Genomic DNA, 18,013 nt, shown 5'->3' on the forward strand with positions numbered 1-18,013 from the left:
TCTCTTCGATGTTAAGAACTCGTCCTCCCTGGGCTGACCCCCAGCAGAGCTTGTCCTCATACCCCGCGGCCCGAGGGGGCGCTGCTTCGGGGGAAGTTAGTTGGGTTTAAATAACGCAGCTTCCTTGGCTGTTCGCGGTTGCGCAACCCTGTTCAGCCACCGCCATGTCAGCCCAGCGGTATCCAGAGGGGCAGGCCCGGGGCCGATGGGACCCGAACCTTCTGCTTCCCGCCTAGGCAAAGCCGGCTCCTAGTCAGAGACTGCTGGGAGCGCCGCGGGCCCAGAGTGGGCGGAGATGGCCGCAGACCCCACCCTCGGCGGGCGGGGCGTTCCTGCTCCGCCCCGCCCCGCGCACAGCCGAGCGCCGCGCCGCTCGGCCCCGCCCCTCCCCGGCCCTGCCCCCTTCACCTCCCTGCAGCTCCTCCCCTCTCCCATTGGCCGAGGTGGAGACCCTCCTCTCTGCCCAATGGCCGCCGCCGCGGCTCGGCCGTCCGCGTCCTGACTGGCAGCTACAGACAGAGTGGCGGGGTGCGAACCAATGGGAAGAGGCGGCTCGATGAATGGCTGGCCCGGGTGGGGAAGGCAGGAGGCGGCGATCCCGGCGGAGGGGGCCGTTCGCCAGCTCCGAGGCAGAAAGTGCCACGACTCCACACGCGCGCACGCAGCCAGCGAGCGGCCGGAGCGGACGGCGGACGGGGCGGGCGGCGTCAGGGTCGCGGCGTCTACAGCTGCTCGGGGGCGGTTTCTTGGTGGAGGCTCGGCCGGCTCCTCTCTCCCGGCTCCGCGGCGGCGGCGGCGGAGGCGGCGGCTCCTGCCCTCTCGCTCTCCCTCTCGTGTCTCTGGCTGCAGGTAAGAAACTTGGCCGGGCCCTGCAGCTGTCGCGCGCGGGCCGGGCCGTCGAGGGGCCGGGGGCCGGCCGCTCTGCGCCGCGAGTGACACGTCTCCTCGGCGGCCCCTCCCCCGGCCCGCCCGCCGCCCGCCGCCGCGGCCGTGCACCATCGGGGTCGAGGTCTGACTCGGGGCGGGGGTGCCGGGAGAGCGCGGTGCAGGGGCGTAGGCAGGGCACGCCCCGTGGTGTGGACCCCGCGGCCCTCGCCGTCGGGGGACCTGCGGCGGCCGGCGGGCGCGACGTGGCGACCCCTCCCTGCCTCTCTCCCTCCCGGCAGGGCCGTCGGTCCGGCCAGCGCGCTCCGAAGTTGGGGGAAAAAAGTTGGCGGCGGGGCGGGGCGGCGCACAGCTGGCGGAGGAAGGGGTTAAGTTTCGGGAAGCAGCCGGATGACGTTGCCGGGCTGGAGTCCGGGCTGGAGGGGTGGGGGTGCGGGCGGAAGGCGGCTGAGGCCGGCCGAGGGGAGGAGGGCGGGATTGAATGGGGGCCCGCGGGCCGAGCGCGGCGGTCCCGGGCCGCGGCCCGCTGGCGCTTCGCGGAGCTGGGACGGCCCCCGACGGGGCGGGCCGGGGCCGCAGGGCTCGCGGCGCCGGGACCCGGGGTCTGTCCATGGCACGGACGCCGGGCGGCCGCGGTGGCAACTTCCCGGAGTGCGGGAGGCGGCTCCCTGCTCCCCCTGGTGGCGGGGCCAGGGCCACCGTTTCCCCGACTAGGCGGCGCGGAGCCTGGCTCGAGGGCTCCCGGCGGGGGGACGAGGGCATCCGGGGCCCGGCCCGCCCCGCCCGCGGCCACGATGAATGGGCCGGCGGTGCCAGCCCCGGGCGGAAGCGGACACCTCCGGGCCGGCCAAGCGCGCTGGCACCCGGCCTGGCGCCCGCCCTGGCCCGCCCGGCTCCCCCGCTGCGCCCTGATTAGGGGAGGCAGGTCAGGGTCTGCGCTTCCAGTGGGGCACCCGCGATGCTTCAGGAACCCCTCCCCGGATGATAAGTCGCGAGTTTTAGCTCTGTAGCGTCCCGGCCTGCGAGGGTGACACCGACCAAGTTGTTTCGTTCGGGGTTTCCATTTCCCCGTCTGCAAATCGGGGCTCCTGTTGGCTTCGATTTGCGAGAAAAGCTGTGGAGACCTAGCACTTGTAGGAAGGAGCCACAAGTGTTGGCTGTTCAGTTGGGATGCGTTTCTAGGGAAGTGCGGGACACGGGAGGAAGGTGGGGCCTGGCTCCGGCACTGCGGCGGGCACGGGGCTGCAGAAGTCGCACAGCCAGGGTTCTGCACCCCAGGCCACGTACTGGCCGCCTACTCGCAGGTCCCAAGGCCCCTGTAAACCCGAGTTTCTTATCTGTGGCCTGGAGACAGCACCACCCACTCACAGGGTAGGGAGCCACGCCGGGAAGTGCTGGGACCTTGTACAAACAGAAGGCAATTTGGCAATTACTCTGGGAGGTCAGAGGTTAGGAGAGACTGGGAAGCACCAAGGAAATGAAACTCTGAGGGACCTGGGGAGCCTCTCATGTCACTGCTCAGCTATTCGCTCTGTGTGCTGAAACCTTCAGGGTAGGGGCCATCTGGATGGCATTTTCAGGAATTTGGAGAAATAGGTCTAGTAGGGCCTCACATCTCACATTAGATACCTCTTCAGAACTGGGTGTCCCCAGAGACCCAGGACGTCTGTCCAGCACTCCCAGGAAGAAAAACTGCGAATGTTACCGGGCCCTGTGCAGCTGAGGGACATTCTCCCACTGCCCCTGCCTCCCTCCTCACTCTCCTTGTTTGATTTAACTTCCTGTTAATCCGACACCTAGAGAAATCTGTGACCCTGCAGTATGCCACTTACTGTGTGATGTCTTGACTCGTTTATGAACTTGCCAAAGGTCACTCCCACTATGATCTGCCAACCTCTTTCCCCTCCAGAAAGAAGCTTCCGGTTCTGAGGTCCTGGAGGTGCCATTTCCCTCTCTGTTGAAGCAAAGGCGGGGGCAGACCTCCTAGTAGGTGAAGTTTTCCTTTTACATGGAGCACCGCAAAGCCGGCTTGCAGGGCTCCTGGGCCAGTGGAGGCCTGGAGGAGGCTAAGGTTGGGGGAAGGGAGACCAGAAAGGGATCTTGGGGTTTAGAAGCAGAGGTTTAGAGCTCTAGGCACTGTAACAACTCTTACCTTTCATTCTTAGGAATCTGTCTCTGAACATTTACAGAGAGATTAAGAATTTACGGTGGTATGGTGTATGAATATTTTTTGGTGATGGGAGAGTTTTAAATAAATCTTAAATCAAGTCACATTTAAGCAATTATGCTCTTTGCTGAAATGAGCCCTAACTCAACAGGCTGCAATAATTACATGGCACCAAACTCAGTTTAAATGGTTGAATGCCAGTGATTGGAGTATTGGTTTATTATGTAGCAGGGACACCTTTTAAAAGTATCAGGACCCAGACTCTTCTTGTCTGTTTTAGCCCTGGGAATTTTAACTAATAGATGAATGACACATAGAGGATCAACTGTTCTGTTGAGACAGCAAGTTTTTCTTTGCTAAAACCTTGTTTCAGGAGAAACAAAAATAATGGTCAAGTCAGAATGATGAAGGCAGGGACTGTGCTGTCCATCTGTGCATGCTGAGCCTGCAGTGGTTAAGACCTGGCCTATAACATCATAAATATGATCACTTCAGGTGACAGCCGTAACATGTTAAACTATTCCCAGCTGTCTCATCGGATAAATGAAGCTGAGTCCAACTTGGTTTTTAAGGTTCGCTTTTTAGAATCAGATTCCACAACTGTGGTTTACATTTAGGCCTTACAATAACTCTGTTCTAGAGGGTGGGAATGGTTGTCACCCATTCAGTGGATGAGAAGGTGGAGGCCCTGCTGGTCAGGAGGTTGTCAGGCCAGTTCCTGTTGCCTAGTTGCTAGGCAGTGTGGGCCCAGCCTTCCAAATGTTCCCTCCTGGCGGTACACCTCCACCTTCCTGGGGCAGTAATTACCCAAGGGAAGACACAGAACTTGAAGATCAAAATTAAGAGCTTCAGTGGCAGGAAGGTGGGGAGGCATTTGAAAATCTGGCAATGCAGAAGGTGTTTTTCATTTCATCTTTTTCACCAAGGGTCTCCTGTGTGGTGGGCGTTCAAACACTGCAAGTGAGACCTAGTTCTTGCCTGAAAAAGCCACTGTCTAGAACTGTGTTGTCCAATACAGTAGCCACAAGTAGCAATTTAAGTTTAAAACAGTTCAAATTAAGTAAAATTAAAAATTCAATATCTGAGTCAAATTAGCCACACTTCAGGTGCTCGGTAGTCACAAGTCGGTCAGTGTGGGTGTAGATGGTTTCCACCATCACAGAAAGTTCTACTGGACAAGCGCTGGTCTAGAGGTAGCTGGTGTTCTCTAAACATTCATGTCTCTGTTCCTCTTGATCATGTGGTAATATGTGGAACCACACGAAATTGCCCATTCTGTAGGTCAAAACCAGTTGACTAGTGGCAGTTGATACACTTCATCTGATAAGATCTCACCCTGAGAAAGCATTAGTCCTGCCTCTTTGCGTGCATTGTTAACTGCTTTCCAAGAAAAAGGAGTGGGGGGGGCTGCACAGATAGTAGCCCTGTCCTGGAGAGATTTTTTTACCCAATGCCCTCAGCATCAAAATGGTGACTTGTAACAAAGACAGAAAATAAATAGATATTAAGTAGAAAGTGATGGCTTGTAAGGGAAGGTAAATATTTAATTCTAAGTGACAGTGCTTAGGCAAGGAGGCACTCTCACTTAGCATATAGAAAATTAGTTCAAGGGCCTCCTAGGAGACTGTTTTCTTAGGCAGACAAATTCTGACCAAGTCTCCTGAAGCAGACAACCAGACTTCCCCCAAAACCAGACATATCTGTGTGTCCTTTATGTGCATTCAATAACATATGTCTTCCACCCGTAAACAGTGGGCAGCAACTTTAACTTATCAAAAACATTTTGTGATTTCTAACTTAGATTTTTTTGGGAAGACTAGAATACCTGTCCAGTCCCAAAACCTTTTCAGTTCCAAAGTATTGGAGTTCCAGTGTTCTTGGGTGTCATAAATTGGTTCCTACACCGGTGACTATTTACACAACTCTGTTATTCTCCATTTAACTTTTTTTTCTTTTTTTTGAGACGAAGTTTCGCTCTTGTTGCCCAGGCTGGAGTCTAATGGCGTGATCTCAGTTTACCGAAACCTCCACCTCCCGGGTTCAAGCGATTCTCCTGCCTCAGCCTCCTGAGTAGCTGGGATTACAGGCATGCGCCACCACGCCCGGCTCACTTTGTATTTTTAGTGGAGACGGGGTTTCACCATGTTGGTCAGGCTGGTCTAGAACTCCTGACCTCAGGTGATCTGCCCTCCTCAGCCTCCCAAAGTGCTGGGATTGTAGGCATGAACCACCGTGCCCGGCCTCCATATAACTTTGAAAGGATAATTGGGCAGTATTGGGGAAGAATTTTTGAATTCTTGGTTGTACTTTGGGGCTTATCTTAGTATTAGTACTCTGTAAAGAATAACATAAAACCAAAGTTTAACTTTAAAGGAAGAAGCTGAATGATAGACAGCTACTTGATCTCTTTCTGGTCAGAAAGGAGGCCCACTGAGGCTACTGGAAGTTACCGACTATTTATAGTGATAATGAATATTTGCTGACTCAAAAGTTGGAATAAAAGACCATCTTGAATTCAAATCGTTAATTCTCTACCCTGGGCAAGGTATAAGCAAACAAGGTCTGTTAGGCTGTCTTGAGAGGAATTCCAAACTGGTGCCCTGTGTGAACTGAACCTGGCCTCCACATGCAGTTTATTTCACTGACCTCATGTTTAAGCAATTGAGTCACCTTTGAAAACTGGAAATTTTTTGTTTTTTTTTTTCATTAAAATCTAGATTTGTTTGGGCTGGGCACAGCGACTCATCCCTGTAATCCCAGCACTTAGGGAGGCCAAGGCGGGTGGATCATTTGAGCCCAGGAGTTTGAGACCAGCCTGGGCAACATGGCAAAACCCCATCTCTATAAAGAATACAAAAATTAGCCAGGCATGGCGGGCATGTGCCTGTAGTCCCGGCTACTCAGGTGGCTGAGGCGGGAGGATCATTTGAACCTGGAAGGTGGATGTTGCAGTGAGCCAAGATCACACTACTACACTCCAGCCTAGGTGACAGTGAGACTGTCTCAAAATAAAAAAAACAAAATCTAGATTTTTGGGTTCTCTGGGAGAAAATGGGAATTTCTGGCTCTACCAGGTTGACTTTCTTGTGTGGCAGCCATGGACTGTGGTTGTCCTCTCTGGGCAGGGCCTGTGCTCTCAGTGCCCAGCATCCTATCCCAATTTATGTGACGTGCTTGGGTATTGGCAGTCCCTCAGGGGCTGGGGGCTGTTCGGTGTGACCGGACTAGTCATCAGCATGTCCCATGGAGCTGCTGTGTGGAGCAGTGGGAGAAGCACTGGTTGGGTGTTCTAATCCCTGGAATAAGTGAGTGACTTTGGACACGACTTCTCTTCCCTGGGCTTCAGTTTCCTCCTCCTATAAAATGAAACTAGGCCGGCTAGCTCCACCTTTCAGGCCGCAAACCTCAGTTTATCCTTAACTCCTCACCGTCTCATACCTGTACCCTGTACACAGCAGGTCCCATCAGCTGTACCTTCTAGACAGAGCCAGAGTGACCGTTCTCACCACTTCTGCCTTCTCCCTGGTCCAAACAGCTCTTACCTTTTGATTTTTTGTTTCTGAGAGGGACTTGTTCTGTCACCCAGGCTGGAGTACAATGGCGCAATCACTGCTCACTGCAGTTTCAGCATTGCGGACTCAGTTAATCCTCCTGCCTCAGCCACTGCTCACTGCAGTTTCAACATTGCGGGCTCAGTTAATCCTCCTGCCTCAGCCTCCCAGGTAGCTGGTACCATAAGTGCACACTACCACACCCAGTGAATTTTTAAGTTTTTGTTTTTTTTTTTTTGTAGAAATCGTGTCTCACCGTGTTACCCAGGCTAGTCTTGAACTCCTGGGCTAAAGCAGTCCTCCTGCCTTGGCCTCCCAAAGTGCCAGGATTGTAGGCGTGAGCCAGCACGCCCAGCCTGCTGTCACCTCTGCCCTGGGCTACTTCACCAGCCTCTGGTGGGCTCACTGCCTTTGCCTATGAATCCCCTGCCTTGTAGTCTGTTGCCAGAGCAGACCATGTCACTCCTCTGTTCAAGACCCTCCTTAGTCAAGGTCTCCAGTGGCCTCTCAGGGCACCATTTTTGCTCTGGCTTCACTCCTATTGTCTCCCTGTCCTCTGCTCCAGCCATGGTGGCCTCTGTTCCTCAGGCATGCTTCTGCCTCAGGGCCTTTGAGCCTACTTTGGCCTATCCCTGAGAGCTTTTCCTTAGACGGCACATGGCTGGCTCCCTCGTCTCCTTCAGGCCTGTTGGCTACCCTGTGTGGAGTGACAGCCTCTGATGCTCCCCCACCCGCTTTCCCTGCCTCCCTTCTCTCCATCACTTTATCTTCATCACCACCTGACACGTCCCGTATTTCACTGACTTTGTCATCTCCCCCTCTGAAGCGTAAGCTTTACCAGTGCAGGGATGTAGCTTTTGTTTCCTGAGGTATACCCAGTGTCGAGGGCAGTGACTGGCACGCAGTAGGTGCCCATTCTTGCTGAGCTAATGGAGATGATTTTGTAGCGCTGGTATTCTGTGAGTATATCATGTAGCCCAAAGGAGTCTGGATTCCTAGAGCGTCAAATATAAACCACAAAAACACATTCCAGAGCCAAATGCAAGTGAAGTTTTGATTCCCTCCAGCCTGGCTCCAGTTGAGACATTGACAGTCACATGCAGCAGGCACTGTTAAATTTGGACATCCTGCCCTGCCAGTGGAGGCTGGGGTTTGAAGTGAGCCTTAGGAGGTGATGTGGATGTTGGCTCTCTCCTGGGAGCCCTCAGTCTCCAGCCCGGTTAGATTCATCCCAGTGTCTCTGGGAGTCCATCATGCATGGCACCTTGACAGGACTGGGCCCTTCCCAGGTGCTTGCACCAGTTCTGGGGAGGAGACTTGGCTGTGAGCATCCTTTAGTTCCTTGTACAACCAACAAGTGAGAGGTGGGCCTTGCAGAGTAACTGAGCATCTCAGTGACGACACACTCACCAGGAAACAGCATGTGTGTTTTGGGTGTGAACAGTGTGCTGGCTTGCTCTGAAAAGAGGTAGATTTTGTGTTTAGTGAGCAAAAGTGTTCCTTAGCGGGAGAAGGGAGAATTCTTATAGTCGGCATTACATTTTCTTTTCTCTTGGTCAGTCCTCATCATGCTAGGAAGTGAGGGAGGGGACAAGGTTCGTCTCCTGCCTCACCTCATGGTGGTTTTCTTTTCTCAGAGGAATTTTGTGTGGCAGTCCACTAAGCAGGAGGAGCAATGGCTGAGGCAGGGGGATCTGGTTGGGAAGAGGCAATACCAGGTCCAGCCCCATCCTTCGTTTCTCCTCTTCTCTCCTATTGATTTTAGGTGAAGAAGAGTAGATACTAGATTCCTCACCCTTTTCTAACAGGAATGTCTGACCTACTCATTTTACTTAGAAAGGTGAAAGGCCCTTGTTCAAACCTAGGTGGTGTGTTTTTTTTGAAGTTCTCATTCAGTGATTAAAGTATACAACTCAACTGCATTAAATTGGTTTTTAATTAAGTCTGATCCTGAATAGGAATTAGATGTAGCTTTAGTTTTATGAATACATTTTTATTTCCTTGGTAGTTCTAGGTATTTGTAGTAATTAGAAAGGAAAGTCTTAATTTTCAGAATAGTAATCACAGTGATTGAGGGGAGGAAGGAGTCAATACTGAAGAATAAATGAATTATTGAAACTTAATGAAAAGTCGTATTGGTGATGTGTCAAAGGACTCTTGAAAGGTCAACTTTAGTCACTGCTCTGAAGCTCAGCTAGTCTTTTCCTTCTTAAGTCACATCCCTCTTAAGTTGGAGGATCTGGAGACTTATTCTGTACAGTTTGATTTTTTAAAGGACTGCAGGTGGGCCGGGCATGGTGGCTCAGCCTGTAGTCCCAGCACTTTGGGAGGCTAAGGCGGGCGGACCACCTGAGGTCAGGAGTTCGAGACCAGCCTGGCCAACATGGTGAAACCCCGTCTCTACTAAAAATACAAAAATTAGCTGGGCATGGTGGTACATGCCTGCAATCCCAGCTACTCGGGAGGCTGAGACAGGAGAATCGCTTGAACCAGGGAGGCGGAGGTTCACACCACTGCACTCCAGCCTGGGCGACAGAGTGAGACTCCATCTCAAAAAAGGAAAGAAAGAAAGACTTTAGGAGAGCATGGTGGCATGGCCACAGGACCATAAAGGGCTGTGGGTCCTACTGAGTCACTGCCCTGTCAAGTCAGGAGGTAACTGCCTGCCTTGACCCCGGCTCCAGTTACTTCCTGTCTGTGAAGGGAGCGATCCTGTGTGGGTGTGAGCGCTAGGAAGTGGCAGTAGTAACAGGGCTTCCTAACAGGTTTTTTGGGCCTTAAAGATGCTCCTCCTCCAGGATCTGTGGGGCACGTTTTCCAAGAAAATATGACACACCTTTTTAAACTCTTTCAAGTAAAATATATACAGAAAAATTCACTATCATGGGTCTACACAATAAGTATCCACAAACTAAACACGCCTGTTTAACCAGCAGATCAAGAAATAGATTATTCCCGACCTCCCCAACCTCCCTTTGTGCCCAGCTTCCAGCTGCTGCCCATCCCTGGGCAGAGAATACCTGCTCTCTTCTTAATACCAGTGATTGATTTTGCTGTGTTTGAACTTGATGTAAATGGACTCAAACGGCATATGCTCTTTCGTGTCTTTCACCCAACATTATGTGTAAGACTTGTCAGGTTGTTGGGGTAATTGTAGTTTGTTCATTCTCATTGTTCACTATTCCAGCATGTGAATATATGAGTTTATTCATGTTACTGTAGGTGACTACTTGGAGAGTTTCCGGTTTGGAGCTATTATAAATAATACTTATGTGAACAGTCATGCCACAGACTTTTGGTGAATGTCTATACACATTTCCATTGGGTCAGTACACCTAGGAGTGGAATTGCAGGACCAGAAGGAGGTAGGTGCTCGGCTTTAAAAGAAAGTGCCAGACTTTTTGTCTAAAGTGCTTGTACTAATTTATACTCCCACCAACAGTATATGAATGAGACCTTGGAATATATTATAAAGTGACTGATTCTAAAAGGGAACCAAAGTGAATTTTGAGTTACCGCTGATAATAAATAAGAAATGACTCACTCATGCTGAAGTTCTCCAGTGTCACAGAGATAGGATGTTTGGCTGACAGAATTCGTTAATCAAAGGTGGGCCTTTGCAAAGGGCTTGTGAGAGGGTCAGATTTTATTGCCGATGAGCAGATGATATTTCCTAATATAAACCTGAGTGGAAACGCAGCTCTTCTCGAAGGAGTTAATGGAAGGGAATTCAGCGAAGCTCGTATCTTGAGATTGAATTCTTCATCAGAACTCTTCCCCCACAGAGCGAATTTCTTAAAAACAAAAGAACCAACAGTTGGGTACCAGACTTCATTTAGCTCTGGCCCATGCGTTTCTAGTTAGAAGCTCTGCTAACCTCCAGGGGTTGGCGATGTCGGGATACTCCTTCAGGAGCCCTTCCTCCCTGGCCCACTTAGTCATGAAGAATGGTATATCCAGGTCCAGAGTTGGCAGTAGTCTCCCTGGCACAGCCAGCCTCCTGGCACATGGCAGCCACGTGCTCCCTTTTCTTTGAAGAGCATGGTTGGCTGGGATTTGGTTTGGCTGTTGGGGGTGACAACACTGGGCTTCTGGTGATAGGATAGGCTGAGTGGCCTGAACCAGTCTTCTAATTTGTTGGATGGCCTGGACAAGAGGTAAATAACATTAGAAATACCTTCTGACAAGCCTAGAATGGAAGACACTGAGGCAGGCGGTGAAATGAGTGACCCAAGAGGATAAGGACAACCCTGAGGGCCTTTGGCAAAATGGGCAAACTCTTAAGTTCTGATAGCATCTCCAGGCATGGGGGCAGAGATTCATGCTGGCAGCATGATAGGAAACGGGCTCCCTGAGTTGGAACTGCAAGGGGCCATGACACCTTCAGGGAGAAGGGGAGTCAGAGGTAAGCCCATTCTCACCCTACAGGCAGGGTAGGGAGGGGCACATTCTGAGAAGTAGGTATCACAAGTTGTCTCTCATGCAGATCCCATGGCCTGAGTAGTGGGAAACTCCAAGCTGATTTGAAGATTCTTTATTTGAGAGTGGACCTGCACAGCTGGTGCTCCTGGGCCAGTCCAGGGGCGAGCAGATCTTTGAAGGACTGCACCTTTATCCTGGGCTCACCAAATCCCCAGGTGTAATAATCAAACGAAAGAGAACAGTCCATAGTTAGGAACAACTAAATGCAAAGGATGAAAGCACTGAATGAGGACCAGCAGGAACAGATCTCAGAAAACGTAAGATAATGGACTTGTTGACGGAGATTTTAAAGGCCTTACTCAAACTAATAGGCAAGATTGAAAATATCTACGAGGAAGAGGAAACTATACAATGACCTAACAAATTTGAAAAAGGAACCAGGAACAACTTGTAGACATGAAAAGTTCATGTCTTTGTAATAAAAATCTAACCGCTGGGTTTACTAGCAGATTACATAAAACTGAAGAGAGTGAATGAACTGGAAAAGTAGAGAAGAAGAAATGTATACAATTTATCTTAGAGAATCACGTAGATGAATAATTTGTAAGACCAATTAAGATTCAGAAAGAGTAGATTCAGAAGTGTGTCTAATTGGGGTTCCAGGAGAGGAGCGAGGACAGAGCCAGTACTTGAAGAGCTAATGACTGAGAATTTTGCGGAATGCATAAGACACCAAACCAAAACCCAAGCAGGATAAATAAAAATAAATCCACATGTAGACATTAGCGATACAGCAACTCGAGGGAAAAATTCAACAGCGAGAGTGAAAAGATCGTTTTAAGATAAAAACCCAAGATAGCTACTGACAGGTCTTTGCTAAAGGAACTTCTCAAGGATATTCTTGGAAGGAAAGTGATGGGAAGGGGAAAAAGATATAACAAGCAATGATGAGTAAAGAGAGTGGTAAATATTTGGACAATTCTAAATACATTCAAAAGAATAATGTTGGAGTGGCTGAAACAAGGATAAGATTAAATACATGAAAACAGTAACATCTAAGTTGGAAGGGATAATAGAATTAATGGGGGGAGGGTAAAGATTTAACTTTGAATTTTGTGAGCGCTGTGTGTTACTTTTTTTTTTTAAAGGTAATTGCTAAAGAGTAGAAACAATGGAAAAAAAAAAAAGAGTCCTACACTACTGATTTTGATGCCAGCCAACCTTGTTACAAAACTTGACAAGAATAGTAGGAGGAAAGAAAACCGTCAGTCAGATCTAATACCTGAAAAGAAAAACCAAATCCAGCAGTATGTATGACTAAATCGTTTTATCCTGGGAGTTCAAACCTGGTTTAACGTTTAAAAATAAGCTTCGGCCGGGTGCGGTGGCTCAAGCCTGTCATCCCAGCACTTTGGGAGGCCAAGACGGGCGGATCACGAGGTCAGGAGATCGAGACCATCCTGGCTAACACGGTGAAACCCCGTCTCTACTAAAAAATACAAAAAACTAGCCGGGCGAGGTGGCGGGCGCCTGTAGTCCCAGCTACTCGGGAGGCTGAGGCAGGAGAATGGCGTAAACCCGGGAGGCGGAGCTTGCAGTGAGCTGAGATCCGGCCACTGCACTCCAGCCCGGGCGACAGAGCGAGACTCCGTCTCAAAAAAAAAAAAAAAAAAAAAAAGCTTATATTCACCTTCCACACCTCCGGGTTATAGTAGAATAGTATGATTATCTTAATAAATACAGACAAAGTATTTGATAAAATTCAACATGTACTTACGTAAACTAGGAATAAGAAGGCCACCTCTTTGACCTGATAAAGGATGTCTACAAAAAGGCTTAGCAAACCTCACACTATAAAGAGAGAGACACCTAAATCTTTCCTTTCGATATGAGAAAAACAGAATACTTGCTGTCATTCCTTCTCTTCACTGTGTTGAAGGTCCTCCCCTGCGCAAAAATTCAAGAAAAATTAAGCAGACAATAGGAAATTGGGAAGAAAGGAATAAAACTGCGATTCATATGCTTATATGTGTAGATTCTTTTTTTTTTTTTTAATCGACAGATATGTTACTAGAATTAGGCAAGTTGCTGTGGGGGAAAAAAATCATCCTCCTGGAATCAGTTACGTTTCCGTATACCAGCAACAAGCAGAAAATGAAACTTCAGTGCTACCTTTAGAGTGTGAAAACTCTGAAAAACTAAGAGGTAACTCTGAAAACATGTAAGACTCCATGGTGTGTATTATTTTCCATCTGGATACTTGGGGTGTTCTGTTTAGATCTGGTCCTTATAATGGTATACATTAGCACATATGATCCTGATATAATATTGAGTAGACAATTGATTCACCACTTACCATATTTCATGTGGTGAGGTTTGATTGGCTACAGTACAGATGAGACTGACCCTTGCTTTGGGGAGACAAATGTTTACCGCAGTAAGAACTCCCTTGTGGGCTAGCACATCTTAACTGTTCATATCCATTTTGAGACATCAGTTCTTGATTCCTACCGCCTAGGCATGCTGTCTTCCTCAATAAGGTGAAGCCTGTAGGCTTCTTGGAAGTTCGCAGAAGATTTAGGTCTGTTTAAGTACCTACTTTCCAAAGACTGTTATTTGGAGAGACACCAAAAATTGTCAGTTCTTTATTTTTTTCCCCTTGAGGCATAGAAATTGAATCTGAAATGGCTGATGAATAAGCAAAGGCTTATAATAGAATACATTTCTATTTTTAGTGTTTCAACTCTTCTTTAAAATGAGTAACATTGTTTCTTTAAAATAGGAAGTCCATTATATGTATCCTCTTAGAAATGAAATAAATTTTTTCAGACTCTGTCTTCCTTATTGCATTTTCTCTTAGTTTCTTTGGGTTAAAAAAAAAAATCAGAGATTATACTTAAAATTTTAGATCAACTGATCTGAAACCCACTTCTCCAACACTTAGAAACGTTACGTAGTTAGTAAGCACTCTTTACAATGCATAGTAGTGCATTCACAAGGTAGGGAAAGAGATGACCAGAGTTTATAAGCCAAGGTTGCGGAGAGTGACTGGGGCCTGCAGTGAGCTGACCCTGGAACAGGGGTAGGGGTGCGGTATTATCAGTTGAAGTCATCTGAGTCTTTGGCTTTAACGTCCAGGGGGAATGGGATTTTGTCTGAGATTGGGAATGGGAACTGAGCCTGTAAGACTTGAACCCTTGAAGGGCTGTACCCTCAATGGGAGGGCAGACTAGAAGGAACACCTACCCAGTAGTAGCAAGGGGAGATGACAGGTAAGAATTTATCTGTTTTGTCCTGGGCAAGGGAGGCACAGTCTCCTGATAATTTGTAAGAGGAGACCGTGCCTCCTGTAAAAGTTAGTCCCTGGCTGGTCTTCCCTGAGAGCCTAGTTGAAGCAAAGATAAAACAACTCATTAGAGGCAGGCCCACAACTCAGCCCATTAAGGGTTGCCAGTGATAAAGCCCCACCAAAGATATAATATAAAATTACTATTAAAGGTAGAAAAGAAGACAATGAAAATGGAAAAGCCAATCAGACTTAAAAAACAAATTGAATAACTCAAAGGGCTGATTATAGAGCTGGTGAGATTCAGCTGAAGACTGGAGTGTAGGTCTAACGAGTTCTCCAAATGGTAGCACAAAGAGATTGAGGTCTAATTAGGAGCTCTACCAGGAAGGAATAGGGACCAGACCATTTTCCAAGAACTGAGTGGGCAAGGATTTTCCAGAATTGAAGAAAAACATAACTCCTCACACTTAGTACAGTGAACCTGAATAAGTTAAATACACACTTAAAAACATTTTGCTGAGTCTTTAGAACCCCAGAAATGGGTCTTAAAAGTAATGAGAGTTTAAAAAGATATTATAAGGGAATGACGAATAGACTGACAGTGTGTTTCTAAACATCCCATCAAGAAAAGGCCGGAAGACAAGTGAAATAATATCTTCAGCGTGGTGAGAGAAAACTGTCAGCATGGAATTCTGTTCTCAGTTAATCCATGAAGGTGAAGTAAATTTTCTCAGGGCTTTAAGGACTGAGAAAGTTTATGAAGGAGAGATCTTTGCTGAAAGATCTACTCAAGGATGTACTTTGGCAAGACCCTAAGAAAAGGAATGAGATGCAAGAAGCAGTGATGAGCAGATGGCCAGCATTTGGGTAAGCAAGCAAGTATCAGCTGTCCGGAACCGAACAACACTGACTAGTCCATATGTGTGTGTGATGGGGGCTCATGTCGTGGGGAAGGGCAGCAGACCTAAGACCTTGTAGGTGGTTCGACCACTGGGGAGGCAGCTGGAAACGTTCGTGAAATTCAGTCGTGTATGGATGTTAGGAAGCTGTGTTAGCATCACAGCTTGTAGGATGAAGCGGTAGTAGTACTTAGGGAGAAATTTATTGCCTTAAATATTTGCTGCAAGAAAAGAGAAAGGACTGAAAGTTAACAAATGGCCATGTCAGGAAGTTAGAAAAGACAGAATAAACCAATGGAAGGAGGGAGGAAGGAATAATGAATATTAATTTTATAGATTGGATCACAAACCCAACAGCTGGTCCCAGAATCATCGATGAAATTGATGTTGTTAAATTGTATTGAAATTGTTAAAAATCAGCACTCTAGCCACCCTTCCCCCTTTTAAAGAAAAGGTCTCAGAACACTAATCCTGACAGTTTTATGGGCAAGTTCTTCCAGATCTACAAAGAATAGATAACCCTAACTTTACACAAACTATCCCAAAGAATAAGGGAAAAGGAATGATTTTTAGCTCATTCTGTGACACTCAAGTGACTCTAATACCAAGATCAGACAACAGTCTGAGAATGACCTCTGATTGTTCTCATTTTAAAATACACATAGAAATCTCACATAAAAATGTGAACAAACCAAATCTAGTGATATATTAGAATCTCCATCAAGAAAACATTTATACCATAGAAACTTTATGAACTGGCATTAGACTGTGCATTACTCTAATTCCACGTATTTCAAATTAAAGGAGAAAATGTCAACTGGTAAAGACAAAGCAATTGGTAAAATCCAATACTTAATTATATTAAAAAGATAACTAGGAATGTAAGACATGCTACTTAACCTGAGGAAAGATTTCTGCTGGAAACCTACAGTTGGTACAACACTGGTAGTAAAACATTAGAAGCAGTAACTTGGGAATGCCACAAGGCAGCTTATCGCACAGACTCTGCTCAGCACTGCATCAGAGTTCTCAGCCAGCTGTGTTAAGCCAAGAAAAAGAAATGAGATCATATGGTTTGGAAAGCAAGAAACAATACTGTCTTTTTTTCCACAGCTTTTTATTAAAAAAAAAATCGGAAAGAATCTACAAACTCCTAGATTTTACAAGAGCATAGATGATAGCTGGGTAATTGATACATATGCAGAAATAAATTACTTTGCTGGTTGTCTGTAGCTGGGGAATAGAAGAAGTAATTTACAAGAGATACTCTAACCATCAACAAAACAACATGTAAGACTTTTATGGAGAAAATCATTAAAATCTTATAGAAGTATGGAGGAAAACTTTTTTTTTTTTAAGAGACAAGGTCTTGCTATGATGCTCAGGCTGGTGTTCAACTCCAAGGCTCAAGTGATCTCTTGCCTCTGCCCCAAGTAGCTCGAACTACAGACGTGAACCACTGCCTGGCTTCGAAGAAAACATTTAAATCAATGTAGTGCTCTAGCATACCATATTCATTGACAGATAGCTTCTATAGTTAGAAATAGCAGTCCTTCCTACATTCATGTATAAACTCAGTGTGATTCAAATACAAATTCCAGTAGAAGTTTTGTAGGGGATGCTTAAGCTGAAAATGTGGTATTGATGTAGGACATAAATATAACAGTGGAACAAAATGTAGAATCTAGAAGCAGATCCACTGAGTGGTACAGAGACGGCCATCTGAGTCTGTGGGGGAAGGAAAAGACCAGTCAGGAAATGGTGCTGGGTAATTAAACTGATGGGGAAAGTTTTATCACTGTTTCCTGTCACATACCAAAGTAAATTCCTGGTGATTGAAAACCTGACTTTGAAATGCAGTACCAAAGTCTTTTGAAGAAAATAACATATTAACAGTGAAATGACTTCTGTCGCAATGGTTGTCTCCAGGAAGCGACCCTGAGTGGATGGCATCAGGGGTATAAAGGAGATTTTTCACTCTCTATGGTAGACATGTCACGCTACAGTTTTGTGTGATAGCATACATTTTTAAAACCTAAAAGCATAGGAGTATGGATAATAATTTGTGGTTCAGCTATGTAATATAGGAGTGAAAAGAAATAAACCCCACCTTGGCCAATATGATGAAACCCCGTCTCTACTAAAAACTACAAAAATTAGCTGGGCATGGTGGCGCAGGCCTGTAATCCCAGCTACTCAAGAGGCTGAGGCACAAGAATGGCTTGAACCTGAGAGGCAGAGGTTGCATTGAGCTAGGATCGTGCCACTGAGCTCCAGCCTGGGCAACAGAGAGAGACTTTGTCTCAAAAAAACAAAACAAAACAAAACAAAAAAAACAAAAAGAATAAACCAAAGCTGTGTGTATTTATATGAACAAATCTCACAAAGTTTAGTCAACAAATGTTACCAAATAGCACCTAGAACAATGTCACTTACACAGCAATTACCAACACACAAAGCAACGGCTGTATTTTGTTTGTAGAGATACATGTAATAGAAGCATAAGCAGGTGGAAGTGGTAAGTGACCCATTCAGAGTGTTGTCCCCCTCTAGAAGGGAGATGGCATATATATACATATACACATGTGTGTCCCCCCCACATATATATACACACACACATACATACATATATATAAATATCTGAAGTGCGTATGGCAAAATGTTAGGGTTTGGCAAACCTGGGTGGTAGGCTAATGGATGTTCATATTTTTCTTCTTAGTCTTTTGTATGAGTCATTTCATAATATTCTAAAAATTAGGAGCTGTTGATTCTGATGTAGCCATGTCTACTAGGGTCTCTG

The 18,013-nt window shown here is 47.0% G+C and overlaps 1 protein-coding gene across 2 annotated transcripts in view; it reads left to right on the plus strand.

Annotated features, from left to right (window-relative positions):
* Window positions 1-668: 668 nt before the first annotated feature.
* RRBP1 (ribosome binding protein 1) overlaps window positions 669-18,013 on the plus strand; it is a 68,881-nt gene continuing 51,536 nt past the window's right edge. Inside the window, exons 1-2 of one of the 2 annotated variants that reach the window (XM_033185539.1) lie at window positions 669-849; window positions 2,795-2,871. The gene's annotated coding sequence lies outside the window, so the exon portion shown is untranslated. The remainder of the gene's footprint in view (window positions 850-2,794; window positions 2,872-18,013) is intronic. The other variant, XM_033185542.1, reaches the window with a different exon arrangement.

This window comes from Trachypithecus francoisi, unplaced genomic scaffold, assembly GCF_009764315.1.
Source record: "Trachypithecus francoisi isolate TF-2019V2 unplaced genomic scaffold, Tfra_2.0 Lachesis_group21, whole genome shotgun sequence".
In the NCBI taxonomy this organism is placed as follows: domain Eukaryota; kingdom Metazoa; phylum Chordata; class Mammalia; order Primates; family Cercopithecidae; genus Trachypithecus; species Trachypithecus francoisi.